Source organism: Ambystoma mexicanum, chromosome 5p, assembly GCF_040938575.1.
Source record: "Ambystoma mexicanum isolate Mex_15411 chromosome 5p, UKY_AmexF1_1, whole genome shotgun sequence".
In the NCBI taxonomy this organism is placed as follows: Eukaryota; Metazoa; Chordata; class Amphibia; order Caudata; family Ambystomatidae; genus Ambystoma; species Ambystoma mexicanum.
The window spans coordinates 715,310,614-715,334,788 of NC_090930.1; the positions used below are offsets into that span (position 1 = coordinate 715,310,614).

Here is a 24,175-nt window from a genome sequence, read left to right on the forward strand (position 1 = left end):
TGTCGCCCTGCCAAAGCCGAGCTCGCACACCATCCCTAGCCTCATCAGACCAAGACCTTGCCCGGGACCCTGGGGCAGAGGGCTGCAGAAATGGTTGCGTACCGGTTTGGAGGAGAAAAGCAGGGGAGGCAGGGGTCGTAGCTGCTTGATTTGCATACAGAGCTGTGGTCTGCTGGGAAAGTGCAGCCTTTGGAGCTTGGCAAAGGCTTCGCAAGGGGCCCGAGCATTGCCCTCGCCCCGTTTGTTGACAGGTTCTCCTTCTATGGGCTGAAGGGCCCTGTAGCCTGATTTGAGGTTGGACGCTCTATTATTCACAGGGGTGTACCGGGCCTAGACGGTGACTGGCTGACCCGTCAGGGCATCGCCTGTTTGGAAGCCCGTTTCGGAAGTGGAGGCGGGAATCCCTGCCCAATTTTCTTTTGGGGTGGTAGGGCTGTTGGCGGGGTTGCACAAGCTCTGCCAACTTTGGCGGCTTAAGCTTGGGATGCGAGGGACATGGTACAAAAATGCAAAGGTTTTCCAGGAAAAGAGTCTACGGGCAACGATTCCTTGTTGCTCTTTTCAGGTGAACTCAAGCCTCAGGGCTTTGAGGTAGGGGCACTGCCTACAGACAGCAGGAAAGGGCTTGTGCGAAGCTGCTGGCGCATTTAGGTAAGAAGAGTAAAAACCTGTACCAGGAGTAGGGCTCGAACCCAAGCGGACACTTGTCCATTGGATCTTAAGTCCAACGCCTTAACCACTCGGCCATCCTGGTGAGCTGTTGCAAAGGGCTTCGAATTGAATCTTTGCTGTTTCAGCAGCAGGCGAACAAGTGGAAAACCAGCCCAGAGTGCCCCCTGCAGGAGGTTGGATGGAATTGGCTTCGAGCGGCAAACGTCTCTCACTTAACAGCATTTCAATAGCCTCCAGCTGACTGCAAGTACGGTTGCGGAAACCTCCCGGGTGCTGCAGTCGTTTCCCCGGTGGCCTAGTGGTGAGGATTTGGTGCTTTCACTGCCACGGGCCTGGCTTTGAGTCCCCGACCAGAGTGTGTGCTTTGAGTAAAGGTGGTCTAGGGCAGTCCAGAGGCAGGCTGAGCCTCGAAGGCTGGTGCAGGCCTCGGTGTGCGAGCCCGAAAAAAGGGCAGCTCCTCTGTCATCCCTTCTTGCCCTCCGGCACTTGCTGTACAAGCAAAGCCCCCTTTGAACTCTGCATGGTAACCCTGCTGTGTCTCGCAGGCAATCATGGCCTGCCGCCTTTTAATAAACGTGCTCTCCCACGAAGCAGTTCTCCTAAGGAGGGTTAGTTGTGAGTGTGCATCTTCAGCGGCAGCCTCTAGGGGGAGCTTCAGCACTGACCCACAAAAGCTCATAGCGCGGAAGGCTGTCCTTTCAGGAGAGCAAGACAGGAATATCAGCGCTTGGAAGTGAAAGCGCAAACGTTCCCAAAGTGATGCTGTCTTCAATCTCTAAGCTCCCCTTTTCGCAGACCATCACAAGTGTTTTTGTTTTCTTTCTTTCTTTCTTTATTTCTTTCTTTCTTTATTTATTTATTAGCAGAAACGGCCCCCGAAGACCTGCAGGCACTGGTGCCCATTGTAGCAGAGGCCCTCAGCCTTTGGACTCGGACGCCACCATCTGAGCGACACGCAACAGGGTGCACCCACCGTCCCTGGTGGTCTAGTGGTTAGGATTCGGCGCCGCGGCCCGGGTTCGATTCCCAGTCAGGGAAGGAGCTCTTTTAACAACTGACATTTTTATTTACAGCAATGCAGTTAACTGGCGACAGGAAATCTTGCTCCCAGATGCAGATTTGCGTGCACAAAATGGAGGAAGTGCCCTCAGCGCGACGCAAAACGTGTTTATGGCAGAGTCCCATTCATTCTCCTGTCGCTGCGGAAAGACTGCCCTTGACGCAAAAAAGGCAGCTTCCTTTTTCACCGCTGGAGAGAACCTATCTGCTCGGCCCTCCCCCTCTCTTCCCAGTCCCCCAATGGACTGGCCTTTGAGGCACCTGCAGGCATTGTGCACTCGGACACCACTGCCCGGCCTTCCCGAGCTATCCAGCGGTCTCCCTGGTGGTCTAGTGGTTAGGATTCGGCGCTCTCCGCGGCCCGGGTTCGATTCCCGGTCAGGGAAGAGAGGCTTTTACTGAATGACATTTTTACAGAAATTCAAACAACTGCGTCTCAAAAAATATTTCTTTCAAATGTAGCTTCACTCACAGGCAATAGCGGCGTGGCTCCCCTGGCGGTAACTCCAAGCATCTTTTCAGCATGGTCCCTTACCGGAAGCTGTCGCCGCTAGAAGTGGGCCTGTGCCCCAAAAAGGAAGCTTTCTTTCTTCCAAAGCTGTAGAGAAAATATTAGTCCTGTCGCCCTGCCAAAGCCGAGCTCGCCCACCATCCCTAGCCTCATCAGACCAAGACCTTGCCCGGGACCCTGGGGCAGAGGGCTGCAGAAATGGTTGCGTACCGGTTTGGAGGAGAAAAGCAGGGGAGGGAGGGGTCGTAGCTGCTTGATTTGCATACAGAGCTGTGGTCTGCTGGGAAAGTGCAGCCTTTGGAGCTTGGCAAAGGCTTCGCAAGGGGCCCGAGCATTGCCCTCGCCCCGTTTGTTGACAGGTTCTCCTTCTATGGGCTGAAGGGCCCTGTAGCCTGATTTGAGGTTGGACGCTCTATTATTCACAGGGGTGTACCGGGCCTAGACGGTGACTGGCTGACCCGTCAGGGCATCGCCCGTTTCGGAAGCCGTGAGGAAGCGGAGGCGGGAATCCCTGCCCAATTTTCTTTTGGGGTGGTAGGGCTGTTGGCGGGGTTGCACAAGCTCTGCCAACTTTGGCGGCTTAAGCTTGGGATGCGAGGGACATGGTACAAAAATGCAAAGGTTTTCCAGGAAAAGAGTCTACGGGCAACGATTCCTTGTTGCTCTTTTCAGGTGAACTCAAGCCTCAGGGCTTTGAGGTAGGGGCACTGCCTACAGACAGCAGGAAAGGGCTTGTGCGAAGCTGCTGCCGCATTTAGGTAAGAAGAGTAAAAACCTGTACCAGGAGTGGGGCTCGCACGCGGACACTTGTCCATTGGATCTTAAGTCCAACACCTTAACCACTCGGCCATCCTGGTGAGCTGCTGCAAAGGGCTTCGAATTGAATCTTTGCTGTTTCAGCAGCAGGCGAACAAGTGGAAAACCAGCCCAGAGTGCCCCCTGCAGGAGGTTGGATGGAATTGGCTTGCGAGCGGCAAACGTCTCTCACTTAACAGCATTTCAATAGCCTCCAGCTGACTGCAAGTACGGTTGCGGAAACCTCCCGGGTGCTGCAGTCGTTTCCCCGGTGGCCTAGTGGTGAGGATTTGGTGCTTTCACTGCCACGGGCCTGGCTTCGAGTCCCCGACCAGAGTGTGTGCTTTGAGTAAAGGTGGTCTAGGGCAGTCCAGAGGCAGGCTGAGCCTCGAAGGCTGGTGCAGGCCTTGGTGTGCGAGCCCGACTAAAGGGCAGCTCCTATGTCATCCCTTCTTGCCCTCCGGCACTTGCTGTACAAGCAAAGCCCCCTTTGAACTCTGCATGGTAACCCTGCTGTGTCTCGCAGGCAATCATGGCCTGCCGCCTTTTAATAAACGTGCTCTCCCACGAAGCAGTTCTCCTAAGGAGGGTTAGTTGTGAGTGTGCATCTTCAGCGGCAGCCTCTAGGGGGAGCTTCAGCACTGACCCACAAAAGCTCATAGCGAGGAAGGCTGTCCTTTCAGGAGAGCAAGACAGGAATATCAGCGCTTGGAAGTGAAAGCGCAAACGTTCCCAAAGTGATGCTGTCTTCAATCTCTAAGCTCCCCTTTTCGCAGACCATCACAAGTGTTTTTGTTTTCTTTCTTTCTTTCTTTATTTCTTTCTTTATTTATTTATTTATTAGCAGAAACGGCCCCCGAAGACCTGCAGGCACTGGTGCCCATTGTAGCAGAGGCCCTCAGCCTTTGGACTCGGACGCCACCATCTGAGCGACACGCAACAGGGTGCACCCACCGTCCCTGGTGGTCTAGTGGTTAGGATTCGGTGCTCTCACCGCCGCGGCCCGGGTTCGATTCCCGGTCAGGGAAGGAGCTCTTTTAACAACTGACATTTTTATTTACAGCAATGCAGTTAACTGGCGACCGGGAATCTTGCTCCCAGATGCAGATTTGCGTGCACAAAATGGAGGAAGTGCCCTCAGCGCGACGCAAAACGTGTTTATGGCAGAGTCCCATTCATTCTCCTGTCGCTGCGGAAAGACTGCCCTTGACGCAAAAAAGGCAGCTTCCTTTTTCACCGCTGGAGAGAACCTATCTGCTCGGCCCTCCCCCTCTCTTCCCAGTCCCCCAATGGACTGGCCTTTGAGGCACCTGCAGGCATTGTGCACTCGGACACCACTGCCCGGCCTTCCCGAGCTATCCAGCGGTCTCCCTGGTGGTCTAGTGGTTAGGATTCGGCGCTCCGCGGCCCGGGTTCGATTCCCGAGCAGGGAAGAGAGGCTTTTACTGAATGACATTTTTACAGAAATTCAAACAACTGCGTCTCAAAAAATATTTCTTTCAAATGTAGCTTCACTCACAGGCAATAGCGGCGTGGCTCCCCTGGCGGTAACTCCAAGCATCTTTTCAGCATGGTCCCTTACCGGAAGCTGTCGCCGCTAGAAGTGAGCCTGTGCCCCAAAAAGGAAGCTTTCTTTCTTCCAAAGCTGTAGAGAAAATATTAGTCCTGTCGCCCTGCCAAAGCCGAGCTCGCCCACCATCCCTAGCCTCATCAGACCAAGACCTTGCCCGGGACCCTGGGGCAGAGGGCTGCAGAAATGGTTGCGTACCGGTTTGGAGGAGAAAAGCAGGGGAGGGAGGGGTCGTAGCTGCTTGATTTGCATACAGAGCTGTGGTCTGCTGGGAAAGTGCAGCCTTTGGAGCTTGGCAAAGGCTTCGCAAGGGGCCCGAGCATTGCCCTCGCCCCGTTTGTTGACAGGTTCTCCTTCTATGGGCTGAAGGGCCCTGTAGCCTGATTTGAGGTTGGACGCTCTATTATTCACAGGGGTGTACCGGGCCTAGACGGTGACTGGCTGACCCGTCAGGGCATCGCCCGTTTCGGAAGCCGTGAGGAAGCGGAGGCGGGAATCCCTGCCCAATTTTCTTTTGGGGTGGTAGGGCTGTTGGCGGGGTTGCACAAGCTCTGCCAACTTTGGCGGCTTAAGCTTGGGATGCGAGGGACATGGTACAAAAATGCAAAGGTTTTCCAGGAAAAGAGTCTACGGGCAAGGATTCCTTGTTGCTCTTTTCAGGTGAACTCAAGCCTCAGGGCTTTGAGGTAGGGGCACTGCCTACAGACAGCAGGAAAGGGCTTGTGCGAAGCTGCTGCCGCATTTAGGTAAGAAGAGTAAAAACCTGTACCAGGAGTGGGGCTCGAACCCACGCGGACACTTGTCCATTGGATCTTAAGTCCAACACCTTAACCACTCGGCCATCCTGGTGAGCTGCTGCAAAGGGCTTCGAATTGAATCTTTGCTGTTTCAGCAGCAGGCGAACAAGTGGAAAACCAGCCCAGAGTGCCCCCTGCAGGAGGTTGGATGGAATTGGCTTGCGAGCGGCAAACGTCTCTCACTTAACAGCATTTCAATAGCCTCCAGCTGACTGCAAGTACGGTTGCGGAAACCTCCCGGGTGCTGCAGTCGTTTCCCCGGTGGCCTAGTGGTGAGGATTTGGTGCTTTCACTGCCACGGGCCTGGCTTCGAGTCCCCGACCAGAGTGTGTGCTTTGAGTAAAGGTGGTCTAGGGCAGTCCAGAGGCAGGCTGAGCCTCGAAGGCTGGTGCAGGCCTTGGTGTGCGAGCCCGACTAAAGGGCAGCTCCTATGTCATCCCTTCTTGCCCTCCGGCACTTGCTGTACAAGCAAAGCCCCCTTTGAACTCTGCATGGTAACCCTGCTGTGTCTCGCAGGCAATCATGGCCTGCCGCCTTTTAATAAACGTGCTCTCCCACGAAGCAGTTCTCCTAAGGAGGGTTAGTTGTGAGTGTGCATCTTCAGCGGCAGCCTCTAGGGGGAGCTTCAGCACTGACCCACAAAAGCTCATAGCGAGGAAGGCTGTCCTTTCAGGAGAGCAAGACAGGAATATCAGCGCTTGGAAGTGAAAGCGCAAACGTTCCCAAAGTGATGCTGTCTTCAATCTCTAAGCTCCCCTTTTCGCAGACCATCACAAGTGTTTTTGTTTTCTTTCTTTCTTTCTTTATTTCTTTATTTATTTATTTATTTATTAGCAGAAACGGCCCCCGAAGACCTGCAGGCACTGGTGCCCATTGTAGCAGAGGCCCTCAGCCTTTGGACTCGGACGCCACCATCTGAGCGACACGTAACAGGGTGCACCCACCGTCCTCTCACCGCCGCGGCCCGGGTTCGATTCCCGGTCAGGGAAGGAGCTCTTTTAACAACTGACATTTTTATTTACAGCAATGCAGTTAACTGGCGACCGGAAATCTTGCTCCCAGATGCAGATTTGCGTGCACAAAATGGAGGAAGTGCCCTCAGCGCGACGCAAAACGTGTTTATGGCAGAGTCCCATTCATTCTCCTGTCGCTGCGGAAAGACTGCCCTTGACGCAAAAAAGGCAGCTTCCTTTTTCACTGCTGGAGAGAACCTATCTGCTCGGCCCTCCCCCTCTCTTCCCAGTCCCCCAATGGACTGGCCTTTGAGGCACCTGCAGGCATTGTGCACTCGGACACCACTGCCCGGCCTTCCCGAGCTATCCAGCGGTCTCCCTGGTGGTCTAGTGGTTAGGATTCGGAATTCAAACAACTGCGTCTCAAAAAATATTTCTTTCAAATGTAGCTTCACTCACAGGCAATAGCGGCGTGGCTCCCCTGGCAGTAACTCCAAGCATCTTTTCAGCATGGTCCCTTACCGGAAGCTGTCGCCGCTAGAAGTGGGCCTGTGCCCCAAAAAGGAAGCTTTCTTTCTTCCAAAGCTGTAGAGAAAATATTAGTCCTGTCGCCCTGCCAAAGCCGAGCTCGCCCACCATCCCTAGCCTCATCAGACCAAGACCTTGCCCGGGACCCTGGGGCAGAGGGCTGCAGAAATGGTTGCGTACCGGTTTGGAGGAGAAAAGCAGGGGAGGGAGGGGTCGTAGCTGCTTGATTTGCATACAGAGCTGTGGTCTGCTGGGAAAGTGCAGCCTTTGGAGCTTGGCAAAGGCTTCGCAAGGGGCCCGAGCATTGCCCTCGCCCCGTTTGTTGACAGGTTCTCCTTCTATGGGCTGAAGGGCCCTGTAGCCTGATTTGAGGTTGGACGCTCTATTATTCACAGGGGTGTACCGGGCCTAGACGGTGACTGGCTGACCCGTCAGGGCATCGCCCGTTTGGAAGCCCGTTTCGGAAGCGGAGGCGGGAATCCCTGCCCAATTTTCTTTTGGGGTGGTAGGGCTGTTGGCGCGGTTGCACAAGCTCTGCCAACTTTGGCGGCTTAAGCTTGGGATGCGAGGGACATGGTACAAAAATGCAAAGGTTTTCCAGGAAAAGAGTCTACGGGCAACGATTCCTTGTTGCTCTTTTCAGGTGAACTCAAGCCTCAGGGCTTTGAGGTAGGGGCACTGCCTACAGACAGCAGGAAAGGGCTTGTGCGAAGCTGCTGCCGCATTTAGGTAAGAAGAGTAAAAACCTGTACCAGGAGTGGGGCTCGAACCCACGCGGACACTTGTCCATTGGATCTTAAGTCCAACGCCTTAACCACTCGGCCATCCTGGTGAGCTGCTGCAAAGGGCTTCGAATTGAATCTTTGCTGTTTCAGCAGCAGGCGAACAAGTGGAAAACCAGCCCAGAGTGCCCCCTGTAGGAGGTTGGATGGAATTGGCTTGCGAGCGGCAAACGTCTCTCACTTAACAGCATTTCAATAGCCTCCAGCTGACTGCAAGTACGGTTGCGGAAACCTCCCGGGTGCTGCAGTCGTTTCCCCGGTGGCCTAGTAGTGAGGATTTGGTGCTTTCACTGCTACGGGCCTGGCTTCGAGTCCCCGACCAGAGTGTGTGCTTTGAGTAAAGGTGGTCTAGGGCAGTCCAGAGGCAGGCTGAGCCTCGAAGGCTGGTGCAGGCCTTGGTGTGCGAGCCCGAAAAAAGGGCAGCTCCTATGTCATCCCTTCTTGCCCTCCGGCACTTGCTGTACAAGCAAAGCCCCCTTTGAACTCTGCATGGTAACCCTGCTGTGTCTCGCAGGCAATCATGGCCTGCCGCCTTTTAATAAACGTGCTCTCCCACGAAGCAGTTCTCCTAAGGAGGGTTAGTTGTGAGTGTGCATCTTCAGCGGCAGCCTCTAGGGGGAGCTTCAGCACTGACCCACAAAAGCTCATAGCGAGGAAGGCTGTCCTTTCAGGAGAGCAAGACAGGAATATCAGCTCTTGGAAGTGAAAGCGCAAACGTTCCCAAAGTGATGCTGTCTTCAATCTCTAAGCTCCCCTTTTCGCAGACCATCACAAGTGTTTTTGTTTTCTTTCTTTCTCTCTCTTTCTTTCTTTCTTTCTTTCTTTCTTTCTTTCTTTCTTTCTTTCTTTCTTTCTTTCTTTCTTTCTTTCTTTCTTTCTTTCTTTCTTTCTTTCTTTCTTTCTTTCTTTCTTTCTTTCTTTCTTTCTTTCTTTCTTTCTTTCTTTCTTTCTTTCTTTCTTTCTTTCTTTCTTTCTTTCTTTCTTTCTTTCTTTCTTTCTTTCTTTCTTTCTTTCTTTCTTTCTTTCTTTCTTTCTTTCTTTCTTTCCAGAAACGGCCCCCGAAGACCTGCAGGCACTGGTGCCCATTGTAGCAGAGGCCCTCAGTCTTTGGACTCGGACGCCACCATCTGAGCGACACGCAACAGGGTGCACCCACCGTCCCTGGTGGTCTAGTGGTTAGGATTCGGGGCGCTCTCACCGCCGCGGCACGGGTTCGATTCCCGGTCAGGGAAGGAGCTCTTTTAACAACTGACATTTTTATTTACAGCAATGCAGTTAACTGGCGACCGGAAATCTTGCTCCCAGATGCAGATTTGCGTGCACAAAATGGAGGAAGTGCCCTCAGCGCGACGCAAAACGTGTTTATGGCAGAGTCCCATTCATTCTCCTGTCGCTGCGGAAAGACTGCCCTTGACGCAAAAAAGGCAGCTTCCTTTTTCACCGCTGGAGAGAACCTATCTGCTCGGCCCTCCCCCTCTCTTCCCAGTCCCCCAATGGACTGGCCTTTGAGGCACCTGCAGGCATTGTGCACTCGGACACCACTGCCCGGCCTTCCCGAGCTATCCAGCGGTCTCCCTGGTGGTCTAGTGGTTAGGATTCGGCGCTCTCACCGCGGCCCGGGTTCGATTCCCGGTCAGGGAAGAGAGGCTTTTACTGAATGACATTTTTACAGAAATTCAAACAACTGCGTCTCAAAAAATATTTCTTTCAAATGTAGCTTCACTCACAGGCAATAGCGGCGTGGCTCCCCTGGCGGTAACTCCAAGCATCTTTTCAGCATGGTCCCTTACCGGAAGCTGTCGCCGCTAGAAGTGGGCCTGTGCCCCAAAAAGGAAGCTTTCTTTCTTCCAAAGCTGTAGAGAAAATATTAGTCCTGTCGCCCTGCCAAAGCCGAGCTCGCCCACCATCCCTAGCCTCATCAGACCAAGACCTTGCCCGGGACCCTGGGGCAGAGGGCTGCAGAAATGGTTGCGTACCGGTTTGGAGGAGAAAAGCAGGGGAGGGAGGGGTCGTAGCTGCTTGATTTGCATACAGAGCTGTGGTCTGCTGGGAAAGTGCAGCCTTTGGAGCTTGGCAAAGGCTTCGCAAGGGGCCCGAGCATTGCCCTCGCCCCGTTTGTTGACAGGTTCTCCTTCTATGGGCTGAAGGGCCCTGTAGCCTGATTTGAGGTTGGACGCTCTATTATTCACAGGGGTGTACCGGGCCTAGACGGTGACTGGCTGACCCGTCAGGGCATCGCCCGTTTGGAAGCCCGTTTCGGAAGCGGAGGCGGGAATCCCTGCCCAATTTTCTTTTGGGGTGGTAGGGCTGTTGGCGCGGTTGCACAAGCTCTGCCAACTTTGGCGGCTTAAGCTTGGGATGCGAGGGACATGGTACAAAAATGCAAAGGTTTTCCAGGAAAAGAGTCTACGGGCAACGATTCCTTGTTGCTCTTTTCAGGTGAACTCATGCCTCAGGGCTTTGAGGTAGGGGCACTGCCTACAGACAGCAGGAAAGGGCTTGTGCGAAGCTGCTGCCGCATTTAGGTAAGAAGAGTAAAAACCTGTACCAGGAGTGGGGCTCGAACCCACGCGGACACTTGTCCATTGGATCTTAAGTCCAACGCCTTAACCACTCGGCCATCCTGGTGAGCTGCTGCAAAGGGCTTCGAATTGAATCTTTGCTGTTTCAGCAGCAGGCGAACAAGTGGAAAACCAGCCCAGAGTGCCCCCTGCAGGAGGTTGGATGGAATTGGCTTGCGAGCGGCAAACGTCTCTCACTTAACAGCATTTCAATAGCCTCCAGCTGACTGCAAGTACGGTTGCGGAAACCTCCCGGGTGCTGCAGTCGTTTCCCCGGTGGCCTAGTGGTGAGGATTTGGTGCTTTCACTGCCACGGGCCTGGCTTCGAGTCCCCGACCAGAGTGTGTGCTTTGAGTAAAGGTGGTCTAGGGCAGTCCAGAGGCAGGCTGAGCCTCGAAGGCTGGTGCAGGCCTTGGTGTGCGAGCCCGAAAAAAGGGCAGCTCCTATGTCATCCCTTCTTGCCCTCCGGCACTTGCTGTACAAGCAAAGCCCCCTTTGAACTCTGCATGGTAACCCTGCTGTGTCTCGCAGGCAATCATGGCCTGCCGCCTTTTAATAAACGTGCTCTCCCACGAAGCAGTTCTCCTAAGGAGGGTTGGTTGTGAGTGTGCATCTTCAGCGGCAGCCTCTAGGGGGAGCTTCAGCACTGACCCACAAAAGCTCATAGCGAGGAAGGCTGTCCTTTCAGGAGAGCAAGACAGGAATATCAGCGCTTGGAAGTGAAAGCGCAAACGTTCCCAAAGTGATGCTGTCTTCAATCTCTAAGCTCCCCTTTTCGCAGACCATCACAAGTGTTTTTGTTTTCTTTCTTTCTTTCTTTATTTCTTTATTTATTTATTTATTTATTTATTTATTAGCAGAAACGGCCCCCGAAGACCTGCAGGCACTGGTGCCCATTGTAGCAGAGGCCCTCAGCCTTTGGACTCGGACGCCACCATCTGAGCGACACGCAACAGGGTGCACCCACCGTCCCTGGTGGTCTAGTGGTTAGGATTCGGCGCTCTCACCGCCGGTCCGGGTTCGATTCCCGGTCAGGGAAGGAGCTCTTTTAACAACTGACATTTTTATTTACAGCAATGCAGTTAACTGGCGACCGGAAATCTTGCTCCCAGATGCAGATTTGCGTGCACAAAATGGAGGAAGTGCCCTCAGCGCGACGCAAAACGTGTTTATGGCAGAGTCCCATTCATTCTCCTGTCGCTGCGGAAAGACTGCCCTTGACGCAAAAAAGGCAGCTTCCTTTTTCACCGCTGGAGAGAACCTATCTGCTCGGCCCTCCCCCTCTCTTCCCAGTCCCCCAATGGACTGGCCTTTGAGGCACCTGCAGGCATTGTGCACTCGGACACCACTGCCCGGCCTTCCCGAGCTATCCAGCGGTCTCCCTGGTGGTCTAGTGGTTAGGATTCGGCGCTCCACGGCCCGGGTTCGATTCCCGGTCAGGGAAGAGAGGCTTTTACTGAATGACATTTTTACAGAAATTCAAACAACTGCGTCTCGAAAAATATTTCTTTCAAATGTAGCTTCACTCACAGGCAATAGCGGCGTGGCTCCCCTGGCGGTAACTCCAAGCATCTTTTCAGCATGGTCCCTTACCGGAAGCTGTCGCCGCTAGAAGTGAGCCTGTGCCCCAAAAAGGAAGCTTTCTTTCTTCCAAAGCTGTAGAGAAAATATTAGTCCTGTCGCCCTGCCAAAGCCGAGCTCGCCCACCATCCCTAGCCTCATCAGACCAAGACCTTGCCCGGGACCCTGGGGCAGAGGGCTGCAGAAATGGTTGCGTACCGGTTTGGAGGAGAAAAGCAGGGGAGGGAGGGGTCGTAGCTGCTTGATTTGCATACAGAGCTGTGGTCTGCTGGGAAAGTGCAGCCTTTGGAGCTTGGCAAAGGCTTCGCAAGGGGCCCGAGCATTGCCCTCGCCCCGTTTGTTGACAGGTTCTCCTTCTATGGGCTGAAGGGCCCTGTAGCCTGATTTGAGGTTGGACGCTCTATTATTCACAGGGGTGTACCGGGCCTAGACGGTGACTGGCTGACCCGTCAGGGCATCGCCCGTTTGGAAGCCCGTTTCGGAAGCGGAGGTGGGAATCCCTGCCCAATTTTCTTTTGGGGTGGTAGGGCTGTTGGCGCGGTTGCACAAGCTCTGCCAACTTTGGCGGCTTAAGCTTGGGATGCGAGGGACATGGTACAAAAATGCAAAGGTTTTCCAGGAAAAGAGTCTACGGGCAACGATTCCTTGTTGCTCTTTTCAGGTGAACTCAAGCCTCAGGGCTTTGAGGTAGGGGCACTGCCTACAGACAGCAGGAAAGGGCTTGTGCGAAGCTGCTGCCGCATTTAGGTAAGAAGAGTAAAAACCTGTACCAGGAGTGGGGCTCGAACCCACGCGGACACTTGTCCATTGGATCTTAAGTCCAACGCCTTAACCACTCGGCCATCCTGGTGAGCTGCTGCAAAGGGCTTCGAATTGAATCTTTGCTGTTTCAGCAGCAGGCGAACAAGTGGAAAACCAGCCCAGAGTGCCCCCTGTAGGAGGTTGGATGGAATTGGCTTGCGAGCGGCAAACGTCTCTCACTTAACAGCATTTCAATAGCCTCCAGCTGACTGCAAGTACGGTTGCGGAAACCTCCCGGGTGCTGCAGTCGTTTCCCCGGTGGCCTAGTAGTGAGGATTTGGTGCTTTCACTGCCACGGGCCTGGCTTCGAGTCCCCGACCAGAGTGTGTGCTTTGAGTAAAGGTGGTCTAGGGCAGTCCAGAGGCAGGCTGAGTCTCGAAGGCTGGTGCAGGCCTTGGTGTGCGAGCCCGAAAAAAGGGCAGCTCCTATGTCATCCCTTCTTGCCCTCCGGCACTTGCTGTACAAGCAAAGCCCCCTTTGAACTCTGCATGGTAACCCTGCTGTGTCTCGCAGGCAATCATGGCCTGCCGCCTTTTAATAAACGTGCTCTCCCACGAAGCAGTTCTCCTAAGGAGGGTTAGTTGTGAGTGTGCATCTTCAGCGGCAGCCTCTAGGGGGAGCTTCAGCACTGACCCACAAAAGCTCATAGCGAGGAAGGCTGTCCTTTCAGGAGAGCAAGACAGGAATATCAGCGCTTGGAAGTGAAAGCGCAAACGTTCCCAAAGTGATGCTGTCTTCAATCTCTAAGCTCCCCTTTTCGCAGACCATCACAAGTGTTTTTGTTTTCTTTCTTTCTTTCTTTATTTCTTTATTTATTTATTTATTTATTTATTTATTAGCAGAAACGGCCCCCGAAGACCTGCAGGCACTGGTGCCCATTGTAGCAAAGGCCCTCAGCCTTTGGACTCGGACGCCACCATCTGAGCGACACGCAACAGGGTGCACCCACCGTCCCTGGTGGTCTAGTGGTTAGGATTCGGCGCCGCGGCCCGGGTTCGATTCCCGGTCAGGGAAGGAGCTCTTTTAACAACTGACATTTTTATTTACAGCAATGCAGTTAACTGGCGACCGGAAATCTTGCTCCCAGATGCAGATTTGCGTGCACAAAATGGAGGAAGTGCCCTCAGCGCGACGCAAAACATGTTTATGGCAGAGTCCCATTCATTCTCCTGTCGCTGCGGAAAGACTGCCCTTGACGCAAAAAAGGCAGCTTCCTTTTTCACCGCTGGAGAGAACCTATCTGCTCGGCCCTCCCCCTCTCTTCCCAGTCCCCCAATGGACTGGCCTTTGAGGCACCTGCAGGCATTGTGCACTCGGACACCACTGCCCGGCCTTCCCGAGCTATCCAGCGGTCTCCCTGGTGGTCTAGTGGTTAGGATTCGGCGCTCCGCGGCCCGGGTTCGATTCCCGGTCAGGGAAGAGAGGCTTTTACTGAATGACATTTTTACAGAAATTCAAACAACTGCGTCTCAAAAAATATTTCTTTCAAATGTAGCTTCACTCACAGGCAATAGCGGCGTGGCTCCCCTGGCGGTAACTCCAAGCATCTTTTCAGCATGGTCCCTTACCGGAAGCTGTCGCCGCTAGAAGTGAGCCTGTGCCCCAAAAAGGAAGCTTTCTTTCTTCCAAAGCTGTAGAGAAAATATTAGTCCTGTCGCCCTGCCAAAGCCGAGCTCGCCCACCATCCCTAGCCTCATCAGACCAAGACCTTGCCCGGGACCCTGGGGCAGAGGGCTGCAGAAATGGTTGCGTACCGGTTTGGAGGAGAAAAGCAGGGGAGGGAGGGGTTGTAGCTGCTTGATTTGCATACAGAGCTGTGGTCTGCTGGGAAAGTGCAGCCTTTGGAGCTTGGCAAAGGCTTTGCAAGGGGCCCGAGCATTGCCCTCGCCCCGTTTGTTGACAGGTTCTCCTTCTATGGGCTGAAGGGCCCTGTAGCCTGATTTGAGGTTGGACGCTCTATTATTCACAGGGGTGTACCGGGCCTAGACGGTGACTGGCTGACCCGTCAGGGCATCGCCCGTTTCGGAAGCCGTGAGGAAGCGGAGGCGGGAATCCCTGCCCAATTTTCTTTTGGGGTGGTAGGGCTGTTGGCGGGGTTGCACAAGCTCTGCCAACTTTGGCGGCTTAAGCTTGGGATGCGAGGGACATGGTACAAAAATGCAAAGGTTTTCCAGGAAAAGAGTCTACGGGCAACGATTCCTTGTTGCTCTTTTCAGGTGAACTCAAGCCTCAGGGCTTTGAGGTAGGGGCACTGCCTACAGACAGCAGGAAAGGGCTTGTGCGAAGCTGCTGCCGCATTTAGGTAAGAAGAGTAAAAACCTGTACCAGGAGTGGGGCTCGCACGCGGACACTTGTCCATTGGATCTTAAGTCCAACACCTTAACCACTCGGCCATCCTGGTGAGCTGCTGCAAAGGGCTTCGAATTGAATCTTTGCTGTTTCAGCAGCAGGCGAACAAGTGGAAAACCAGCCCAGAGTGCCCCCTGCAGGAGGTTGGATGGAATTGGCTTGCGAGCGGCAAACGTCTCTCACTTAACAGCATTTCAATAGCCTCCAGCTGACTGCAAGTACGGTTGCGGAAACCTCCCGGGTGCTGCAGTCGTTTCCCCGGTGGCCTAGTGGTGAGGATTTGGTGCTTTCACTGCCACGGGCCTGGCTTCGAGTCCCCGACCAGAGTGTGTGCTTTGAGTAAAGGTGGTCTAGGGCAGTCCAGAGGCAGGCTGAGCCTCGAAGGCTGGTGCAGGCCTTGGTGTGCGAGCCCGACTAAAGGGCAGCTCCTATGTCATCCCTTCTTGCCCTCCGGCACTTGCTGTACAAGCAAAGCCCCCTTTGAACTCTGCATGGTAACCCTGCTGTGTCTCGCAGGCAATCATGGCCTGCCGCCTTTTAATAAACGTGCTCTCCCACGAAGCAGTTCTCCTAAGGAGGGTTAGTTGTGAGTGTGCATCTTCAGCGGCAGCCTCTAGGGGGAGCTTCAGCACTGACCCACAAAAGCTCATAGCGAGGAAGGCTGTCCTTTCAGGAGAGCAAGACAGGAATATCAGCGCTTGGAAGTGAAAGCGCAAACGTTCCCAAAGTGATGCTGTCTTCAATCTCTAAGCTCCCCTTTTCGCAGACCATCACAAGTGTTTTTGTTTTCTTTCTTTCTTTCTTTATTTCTTTATTTATTTATTTATTTATTAGCAGAAACGGCCCCCGAAGACCTGCAGGCACTGGTGCCCATTGTAGCAGAGGCCCTCAGCCTTTGGACTCGGACGCCACCATCTGAGCGACACGTAACAGGGTGCACCCACCGTCCTCTCACCGCCGCGGCCCGGGTTCGATTCCCGGTCAGGGAAGGAGCTCTTTTAACAACTGACATTTTTATTTACAGCAATGCAGTTAACTGGCGACCGGAAATCTTGCTCCCAGATGCAGATTTGCGTGCACAAAATGGAGGAAGTGCCCTCAGCGCGACGCAAAACGTGTTTATGGCAGAGTCCCATTCATTCTCCTGTCGCTGCGGAAAGACTGCCCTTGACGCAAAAAAGACAGCTTCCTTTTTCACCGCTGGAGAGAACCTATCTGCTCGGCCCTCCCCCTCTCTTCCCAGTCCCCCAATGGACTGGCCTTTGAGGCACCTGCAGGCATTGTGCACTCGGACACCACTGCCCGGCCTTCCCGAGCTATCCAGCGGTCTCCCTGGTGGTCTAGTGGTTAGGATTCGGCGCTCTCACCGCCGCGGCCCGGGTTCGATTCCCGGTCAGGGAAGAGAGGCTTTTACTGAATGACATTTTTACAGAAATTCAAACAACTGCGTCTCAAAAAATATTTCTTTCAAATGTAGCTTCACTCACAGGCAATAGCGGCGTGGCTCCCCTGGCGGTAACTCCAAGCATCTTTTCAGCATGGTCCCTTACCGGAAGCTGTCGCCGCTAGAAGTGGGCCTGTGCCCCAAAAAGGAAGCTTTCTTTCTTCCAAAGCTGTAGAGAAAATATTAGTCCTGTCGCCCTGCCAAAGCCGAGCTCGCCCACCATCCCTAGCCTCATCAGACCAAGACCTTGCCCGGGACCCTGGGGCAGAGGGCTGCAGAAATGGTTGCGTACCGGTTTGGAGGAGAAAAGCAGGGGAGGGAGGGGTCGTAGCTGCTTGATTTGCATACAGAGCTGTGGTCTGCTGGGAAAGTGCAGCCTTTGGAGCTTGGCAAAGGCTTCGCAAGGGGCCCGAGCATTGCCCTCGCCCCGTTTGTTGACAGGTTCTCCTTCTATGGGCTGAAGGGCCCTGTAGCCTGATTTGAGGTTGGACGCTCTATTATTCACAGGGGTGTACCGGGCCTAGACGGTGACTGGCTGACCCGTCAGGGCATCGCCCGTTTGGAAGCCCGTTTCGGAAGCGGAGGCGGGAATCCCTGCCCAATTTTCTTTTGGGGTGGTAGGGCTGTTGGCGCGGTTGCACAAGCTCTGCCAACTTTGGCGGCTTAAGCTTGGGATGCGAGGGACATGGTACAAAAATGCAAAGGTTTTCCAGGAAAAGAGTCTACGGGCAACGATTCCTTGTTGCTCTTTTCAGGTGAACTCAAGCCTCAGGGCTTTGAGGTAGGGGCACTGCCTACAGACAGCAGGAAAGGGCTTGTGCGAAGCTGCTGCCGCATTTAGGTAAGAAGAGTAAAAACCTGTACCAGGAGTGGGGCTCGAACGCACGCGGACACTTGTCCATTGGATCTTAAGTCCAACGCCTTAACCACTCGGCCATCCTGGTGAGCTGCTGCAAAGGGCTTCGAATTGAATCTTTGCTGTTTCAGCAGCAGGCGAACAAGTGGAAAACCAGCCCAGAGTGCCCCCTGTAGGAGGTTGGATGGAATTGGCTTGCGAGCGGCAAACGTCTCTCACTTAACAGCATTTCAATAGCCTCCAGCTGACTGCAAGTACGGTTGCGGAAACCTCCCGGGTGCTGCAGTCGTTTCCCCGGTGGCCTAGTAGTGAGGATTTGGTGCTTTCACTGCTACGGGCCTGGCTTCGAGTCCCTGACCAGAGTGTGTGCTTTGAGTAAAGGTGGTCTAGGGCAGTCCAGAGGCAGGCTGAGCCTCGAAGGCTGGTGCAGGCCTTGGTGTGCGAGCCCGAAAAAAGGGCAGCTCCTATGTCATCCCTTCTTGCCCTCCGGCACTTGCTGTACAAGCAAAGCCCCCTTTGAACTCTGCATGGTAACCCTGCTGTGTCTCGCAGGCAATCATGGCCTGCCGCCTTTTAATAAACGTGCTCTCCCACGAAGCAGTTCTCCTAAGGAGGGTTAGTTGTGAGTGTGCATCTTCAGCGGCAGCCTCTAGGGGGAGCTTCAGCACTGACCCACAAAAGCTCATAGCGAGGAAGGCTGTCCTTTCAGGAGAGCAAGACAGGAATATCAGCGCTTGGAAGTGAAAGCGCAAACGTTCCCAAAGTGATGCTGTCTTCAATCTCTAAGCTCCCCTTTTCGCAGACCATCACAAGTGTTTTTGTTTTCTTTCTTTCTTTCTTTATTTCTTTCTTTATTTATTTATTTATTAGCAGAAACGGCCCCCGAAGACCTGCAGGCACTGGTGCCCATTGTAGCAGAGGCCCTCAGCCTTTGGACTCGGACGCCACCATCTGAGCGACACGCAACAGGGTGCACCCACCGTCCCTGGTGGTCTAGTGGTTAGGATTCTGCGCTCTCACCGCCGCGGCCCGGGTTCGATTCCCGGTCAGGGAAGGAGCTCTTTTAACAACTGACATTTTTATTTACAGCAATGCAGTTAACTGGCGACCGGAAATCTTGCTCCCAGATGCAGATTTGCGTGCACAAAATGGAGGAAGTGCCCTCAGCGCGACGCAAAACGTGTTTATGGCAGAGTCCCATTCATTCTCCTGTCGCTGCGGAAAGACTGCCCTTGACGCAAAAAAGGCAGCTTCCTTTTTCACCGCTGGAGAGAACCTATCTGCTCGGCCCTCCCCCTCTCTTCCCAGTCCCCCAATGGACTGGCCTTTGAGGCACCTGCAGGCATTGTGCACTCGGACACCACTGCCCGGCCTTCCCGAGCTATCCAGCGGTCTCCCTGGTGGTCTAGTGGTTAGGATTCGGCGCTCCGCGGCCCGGGTTCGATTCCCGAGCAGGGAAGAGAGGCTTTTACTGAATGACATTTTTACAGAAATTCAAACAACTGCGTCTCAAAAAATATTTCTTTCAAATGTAGCTTCACTCACAGGCAATAGCGGCGTGGCTCCCCTGGCGGTAACTCCAAGCATCTTTTCAGCATGGTCCCTTACCGGAAGCTGTCGCCGCTAGAAGTGAGCCTGTGCCCCAAAAAGGAAGCTTTCTTTCTTCCAAAGCTGTAGAGAAAATATTAGTCCTGTCGCCCTGCCAAAGCCGAGCTCGCCCACCATCCCTAGCCTCATCAGACCAAGACCTTGCCCGGGACCCTGGGGCAGAGGGCTGCAGAAATGGTTGCGTACCGGTTTGGAGGAGAAAAGCAGGGGAGGGAGGGGTCGTAGCTGCTTGATTTGCATACAGAGCTGTGGTCTGCTGGGAAAGTGCAGCCTTTGGAGCTTGGCAAAGGCTTCGCAAGGGGCCCGAGCATTGCCCTCGCCCCGTTTGTTGACAGGTTCTCCTTCTATGGGCTGAAGGGCCCTGTAGCCTGATTTGAGGTTGGACGCTCTATTATTCACAGGGGTGTACCGGGCCTAGACGGTGACTGGCTGACCCGTCAGGGCATCGCCCGTTTCGGAAGCCGTGAGGAAGCGGAGGCGGGAATCCCTGCCCAATTTTCTTTTGGGGTGGTAGGGCTGTTGGCGGGGTTGCACAAGCTCTGCCAACTTTGGCGGCTTAAGCTTGGGATGCGAGGGACATGGTACAAAAATGCAAAGGTTTTCCAGGAAAAGAGTCTACGGGCAACGATTCCTTGTTGCTCTTTTCAGGTGAACTCAAGCCTCAGGGCTTTGAGGTAGGGGCACTGCCTACAGACAGCAGGAAAGGGCTTGTGCGAAGCTGCTGCCGCATTTAGGTAAGAAGAGTAAAAACCTGTACCAGGAGTGGGGCTCGAACCCACGCGGACACTTGTCCATTGGATCTTAAGTCCAACACCTTAACCACTCGGCCATCCTGGTGAGCTGCTGCAAAGGGCTTCGAATTGAATCTTTGCTGTTTCAGCAGCAGGCGAACAAGTGGAAAACCAGCCCAGAGTGCCCCCTGCAGGAGGTTGGATGGAATTGGCTTGCGAGCGGCAAACGTCTCTCACTTAACAGCATTTCAATAGCCTCCAGCTGACTGCAAGTACGGTTGCGGAAACCTCCCGGGTGCTGCAGTCGTTTCCCCGGTGGCCTAGTGGTGAGGATTTGGTGCTTTCACTGCCACGGGCCTGGCTTCGAGTCCCCGACCAGAGTGTGTGCTTTGAGTAAAGGTGGTCTAGGGCAGTCCAGAGGCAGGCTGAGCCTCGAAGGCTGGTGCAGGCCTTGGTGTGCGAGCCCGACTAAAGGGCAGCTCCTATGTCATCCCTTCTTGCCCTCCGGCACTTGCTGTACAAGCAAAGCCCCCTTTGAACTCTGCATGGTAACCCTGCTGTGTCTCGCAGGCAATCATGGCCTGCCGCCTTTTAATAAACGTGCTCTCCCACGAAGCAGTTCTCCTAAGGAGGGTTAGTTGTGAGTGTGCATCTTCAGCGGCAGCCTCTAGGGGGAGCTTCAGCACTGACCCACAAAAGCTCATAGCGAGGAAGGCTGTCCTTTCAGGAGAGCAAGACAGGAATATCAGCGCTTGGAAGTGAAAGCGCAAACGTTCCCAAAGTGATGCTGTCTTCAATCTCTAAGCTCCCCTTTTCGCAGACCATCACAAGTGTTTTTGTTTTCTTTCTTTCTTTCTTTCTTTCTTTCTTTCTTTCTTTCTTTCTTTCTTAGCAGAAACGGCCCCCGAAGACCTGCAGGCACTGGTGCCCATTGTAGCAGAGGCCCTCAGTCTTTGGACTCGGACGCCACCATCTGAGCGACACGCAACAGGGTGCACCCACCGTCCCTGGTGGTCTAGTGGTTAGGATTCGGGGCGCTCTCACCGCCGCGGCCCGGGTTCGATTCCCGGTCAGGGAAGGAGCTCTTTTAACAACTGACATTTTTATTTACAGCAATGCAGTTAACTGGCGACCGGAAATCTTGCTCCCAGTTGCAGATTTGCGTGCACAAAATGGAGGAAGTGCCCTCAGCGCGACGCAAAACGTGTTTATGGCAGAGTCCCATTCATTCTCCTGTCGCTGCGGAAAGACTGCCCTTGACGCAAAAAAGGCAGCTTCCTTTTTCACCGCTGGAGAGAACCTATCTGCTCGGCCCTCCCCCTCTCTTCCCAGTCCCCCAATGGACTGGCCTTTGAGGCACCTGCAGGCATTGTGCACTCGGACACCACTGCCCGGCCTTCCCAAGCTATCAAGCGGTCTCCCTGGTGGTCTAGTGGTTAGGATTCGGCGCTCTCACCGCCGCGGCCCGGGTTCGATTCCCGGTCAGGGAAGAGAGGCTTTTACTGAATGACATTTTTACAGAAATTCAAACAACTGCGTCTCAAAAAATATTTCTTTCAAATGTAGCTTCACTCACAGGCAATAGCGGCGTGGCTCCCCTGGCGGTAACTCCAAGCATCTTTTCAGCATGGTCCCTTACCGGAAGCTGTCGCCGCTAGAAGTGGGCCTGTGCCCCAAAAAGGAAGCTTTCTTTCTTCCAAAGCTGTAGAGAAAATATTAGTCCTGTCGCCCTGCCAAAGCCGAGCTCGCCCACCATCCCTAGCCTCATCAGACCAAGACCTTGCCCGGGACCCTGGGGCAGAGGGCTGCAGAAATGGTTGCGTACCGGTTTGGAGGAGAAAAGCAGGGGAGGGAGGGGTCGTAGCTGCTTGATTTGCATACAGAGCTGTGGTCTGCTGGGAAAGTGCAGCCTTTGGAGCTTGGCAAAGGCTTCGCAAGGGGCCCGAGCATTGCCCTCGCCCCGTTTGTTGACAGGTTCTCCTTCTATGGGCTGAAGGGCCCTGTAGCCTGATTTGAGGTTGGACGCTCTATTATTCACAGGGGTGTACCGGGCCTAGACGGTGACTGGCTGACCCGTCAGGGCATCGCCCGTTTGGAAGCCCGTTTCGGAAGCGGAGGCGGGAATCCCTGCCCAATTTTCTTTTGGGGTGGTAGGGCTGTTGGCGCGGTTGCACAAGCTCTGCCAACTTTGGCGGCTTAAGCTTGGGATGCGAGGGACATGGTACAAAAATGCAAAGGTTTTCCAGGAAAAGAGTCTACGGGCAACGATTCCTTGTTGCTCTTTTCAGGTGAACTCAAGCCTCAGGGCTTTGAGGTAGGGGCACTGCCTACAGACAGCAGGAAAGGGCTTGTGCGAAGCTGCTGCCGCATTTAGGTAAGAAGAGTAAAAACCTGTACCAGGAGTGGGGCTCGAACCCACGCGGACACTTGTCCATTGGATCTTAAGTCCAACGCCTTAACCACTCGGCCATCCTGGTGAGCTGCTGCAAAGGGCTTCGAATTGAATCTTTGCTGTTTCAGCAGCAGGCGAACAAGTGGAAAACCAGCCCAGAGTGCCCCCTGTAGGAGGTTGGATGGAATTGGCTTGCGAGCGGCAAACGTCTCTCACTTAACAGCATTTCAATAGCCTCCAGCTGACTGCAAGTACGGTTGCGGAAACCTCCCGGGTGCTGCAGTCGTTTCCCCGGTGGCCTAGTAGTGAGGATTTGGTGCTTTCACTGCCACGGGCCTGGCTTCGAGTCCCCGACCAGAGTGTGTGTTTTGAGTAAAGGTGGTCTAGGGCAGTCCAGAGGCAGGCTGAGCCTCGAAGGCTGGTGCAGGCCTTGGTGTGCGAGCCCGAAAAAAGGGCAGCTCCTATGTCATCCCTTCTTGCCCTCCGGCACTTGCTGTACAAGCAAAGCCCCCTTTGAACTCTGCATGGTAACCCTGCTGTGTCTCGCAGGCAATCATGGCCTGCCGCCTTTTAATAAACGTGCTCTCCCACGAAGCAGTTCTCCTAAGGAGGGTTAGTTGTGAGTGTGCATCTTCAGCGGCAGCCTCTAGGGGGAGCTTCAGCACTGACCCACAAAAGCTCATAGCGAGGAAGGCTGTCCTTTCAGGAGAGCAAGACAGGAATATCAGCGCTTGGAAGTGAAAGCGCAAACGTTCCCAAAGTGATGCTGTCTTCAATCTCTAAGCTCCCCTTTTCGCAGACCATCACAAGTGTTTTTGTTTTCTTTCTTTCTTTCTTTCTTTCTTTCTTTCTTTCTTTCTTTCTTTCTTTCTTTCTTTCTTTCTTTCTTTATTTATTTATTTATTAGCAGAAACGGCCCCCGAAGACCTGCAGGCACTGGTGCCCATTGTAGCAGAGGCCCTCAGCCTTTGGACTCGGACGCCACCATCTGAGCGACACGCAACAGGGTGCACCCACCGTCCCTGGTGGTCTAGTGGTTAGGATTCGGCGCTCTCACCGCCGCGGCCCGGGTTCGATTCCCGGTCAGGGAAGGAGCTCTTTTAACAACTGACATTTTTATTTACAGCAATGCAGTTAACTGGCGACCGGAAATCTTGCTCCCAGATGCAGATTTGCGTGCACAAAATGGAGGAAGTGCCCTCAGCGCGACGCAAAACGTGTTTATGGCAGAGTCCCATTCATTCTCCTGTCGCTGCGGAAAGACTGCCCTTGACGCAAAAAAGGCAGCTTCCTTTTTCACCGCTGGAGAGAACCTATCTGCTCGGCCCTCCCCCTCTCTTCCCAGTCCCCCAATGGACTGGCCTTTGAGGCACCTGCAGGCATTGTGCACTCGGACACCACTGCCCGGCCTTCCCAAGCTATCCAGCGGTCTCCCTGGTGGTCTAGTGGTTAGGATTCGGCGCCGCGGCCCGGGTTCGATTCCCGGTCAGGGAAGAGAGGCTTTTACTGAATGACATTTTTACAGAAATTCAAACAACTGCGTCTCAAAAAATATTTCTTTCAAATGTAGCTTCACTCACAGGCAATAGCGGCGTGGCTCCCCTGGCGGTAACTCCAAGCATCTTTTCAGCATGGTCCCTTACCGGAAGCTGTCGCCGCTAGAAGTGGGCCTGTGCCCCAAAAAGGAAGCTTTCTTTCTTCCAAAGCTGTAGAGAAAATATTAGTCCTGTCGCCCTGCCAAAGCCGAGCTCGCCCACCATCCCTAGCCTCATCAGACCAAGACCTTGCCCGGGACCCTGGGGCAGAGGGCTGCAGAAATGGTTGCGTACCGGTTTGGAGGAGAAAAGCAGGGGAGGGAGGGGTCGTAGCTGCTTGATTTGCATACAGAGCTGTGGTCTGCTGGGAAAGTGCAGCCTTTGGAGCTTGGCAAAGGCTTCGCAAGGGGCCCGAGCATTGCCCTCGCCCCGTTTGTTGACAGGTTCTCCTTCTATGGGCTGAAGGGCCCTGTAGCCTGATTTGAGGTTGGACGCTCTATTATTCACAGGGGTGTACCGGGCCTAGACGGTGACTGGCTGACCCGTCAGGGCATCGCCCGTTTGGAAGCCCGTTTCGGAAGCGGAGGCGGGAATCCCTGCCCAATTTTCTTTTGGGGTGGTAGGGCTGTTGGCGCGGTTGCACAAGCTCT

General features: G+C 54.1%; 16 non-coding genes across 16 annotated transcripts; 8 read left to right on the top strand and 8 right to left on the bottom strand.

Moving 5' to 3' along the window:
- Nucleotides 1-671: 671 nt before the first annotated feature.
- On the bottom strand, nucleotides 672-754 carry TRNAL-UAA (transfer RNA leucine (anticodon UAA)). The gene has a single exon. It is a non-coding gene; the product is annotated as a tRNA-Leu (tRNA).
- Nucleotides 755-3,993: 3,239 nt separating this feature from the next.
- TRNAE-CUC (transfer RNA glutamic acid (anticodon CUC)) lies at nucleotides 3,994-4,065 on the top strand. Its single transcript has one exon. It is a non-coding gene; the product is annotated as a tRNA-Glu (tRNA).
- A 1,308-nt stretch (nucleotides 4,066-5,373) lies between these two features.
- TRNAL-UAA (transfer RNA leucine (anticodon UAA)) lies at nucleotides 5,374-5,456 on the bottom strand. The gene has a single exon. It is a non-coding gene; the product is annotated as a tRNA-Leu (tRNA).
- A 2,178-nt stretch (nucleotides 5,457-7,634) lies between these two features.
- On the bottom strand, nucleotides 7,635-7,717 carry TRNAL-UAA (transfer RNA leucine (anticodon UAA)). The gene has a single exon. It is a non-coding gene; the product is annotated as a tRNA-Leu (tRNA).
- A 1,108-nt stretch (nucleotides 7,718-8,825) lies between these two features.
- On the top strand, nucleotides 8,826-8,899 carry TRNAE-CUC (transfer RNA glutamic acid (anticodon CUC)). Its single transcript has one exon. It is a non-coding gene; the product is annotated as a tRNA-Glu (tRNA).
- Nucleotides 8,900-10,212: 1,313 nt separating this feature from the next.
- On the bottom strand, nucleotides 10,213-10,295 carry TRNAL-UAA (transfer RNA leucine (anticodon UAA)). Its single transcript has one exon. It is a non-coding gene; the product is annotated as a tRNA-Leu (tRNA).
- A 902-nt stretch (nucleotides 10,296-11,197) lies between these two features.
- On the top strand, nucleotides 11,198-11,267 carry TRNAE-CUC (transfer RNA glutamic acid (anticodon CUC)). The gene has a single exon. It is a non-coding gene; the product is annotated as a tRNA-Glu (tRNA).
- Nucleotides 11,268-12,576: 1,309 nt separating this feature from the next.
- On the bottom strand, nucleotides 12,577-12,659 carry TRNAL-UAA (transfer RNA leucine (anticodon UAA)). Its single transcript has one exon. It is a non-coding gene; the product is annotated as a tRNA-Leu (tRNA).
- A 3,629-nt stretch (nucleotides 12,660-16,288) lies between these two features.
- On the top strand, nucleotides 16,289-16,360 carry TRNAE-CUC (transfer RNA glutamic acid (anticodon CUC)). The gene has a single exon. It is a non-coding gene; the product is annotated as a tRNA-Glu (tRNA).
- Nucleotides 16,361-17,264: 904 nt separating this feature from the next.
- On the bottom strand, nucleotides 17,265-17,347 carry TRNAL-UAA (transfer RNA leucine (anticodon UAA)). Its single transcript has one exon. It is a non-coding gene; the product is annotated as a tRNA-Leu (tRNA).
- An 894-nt stretch (nucleotides 17,348-18,241) lies between these two features.
- TRNAE-CUC (transfer RNA glutamic acid (anticodon CUC)) lies at nucleotides 18,242-18,313 on the top strand. The gene has a single exon. It is a non-coding gene; the product is annotated as a tRNA-Glu (tRNA).
- Nucleotides 18,314-19,621: 1,308 nt separating this feature from the next.
- TRNAL-UAA (transfer RNA leucine (anticodon UAA)) lies at nucleotides 19,622-19,704 on the bottom strand. The gene has a single exon. It is a non-coding gene; the product is annotated as a tRNA-Leu (tRNA).
- An 898-nt stretch (nucleotides 19,705-20,602) lies between these two features.
- On the top strand, nucleotides 20,603-20,676 carry TRNAE-CUC (transfer RNA glutamic acid (anticodon CUC)). Its single transcript has one exon. It is a non-coding gene; the product is annotated as a tRNA-Glu (tRNA).
- A 340-nt stretch (nucleotides 20,677-21,016) lies between these two features.
- TRNAE-CUC (transfer RNA glutamic acid (anticodon CUC)) lies at nucleotides 21,017-21,088 on the top strand. Its single transcript has one exon. It is a non-coding gene; the product is annotated as a tRNA-Glu (tRNA).
- Nucleotides 21,089-21,992: 904 nt separating this feature from the next.
- TRNAL-UAA (transfer RNA leucine (anticodon UAA)) lies at nucleotides 21,993-22,075 on the bottom strand. Its single transcript has one exon. It is a non-coding gene; the product is annotated as a tRNA-Leu (tRNA).
- A 934-nt stretch (nucleotides 22,076-23,009) lies between these two features.
- Nucleotides 23,010-23,081, top strand: TRNAE-CUC (transfer RNA glutamic acid (anticodon CUC)). The gene has a single exon. It is a non-coding gene; the product is annotated as a tRNA-Glu (tRNA).
- The last annotated feature ends 1,094 nt before the right edge of the window (nucleotides 23,082-24,175 follow it).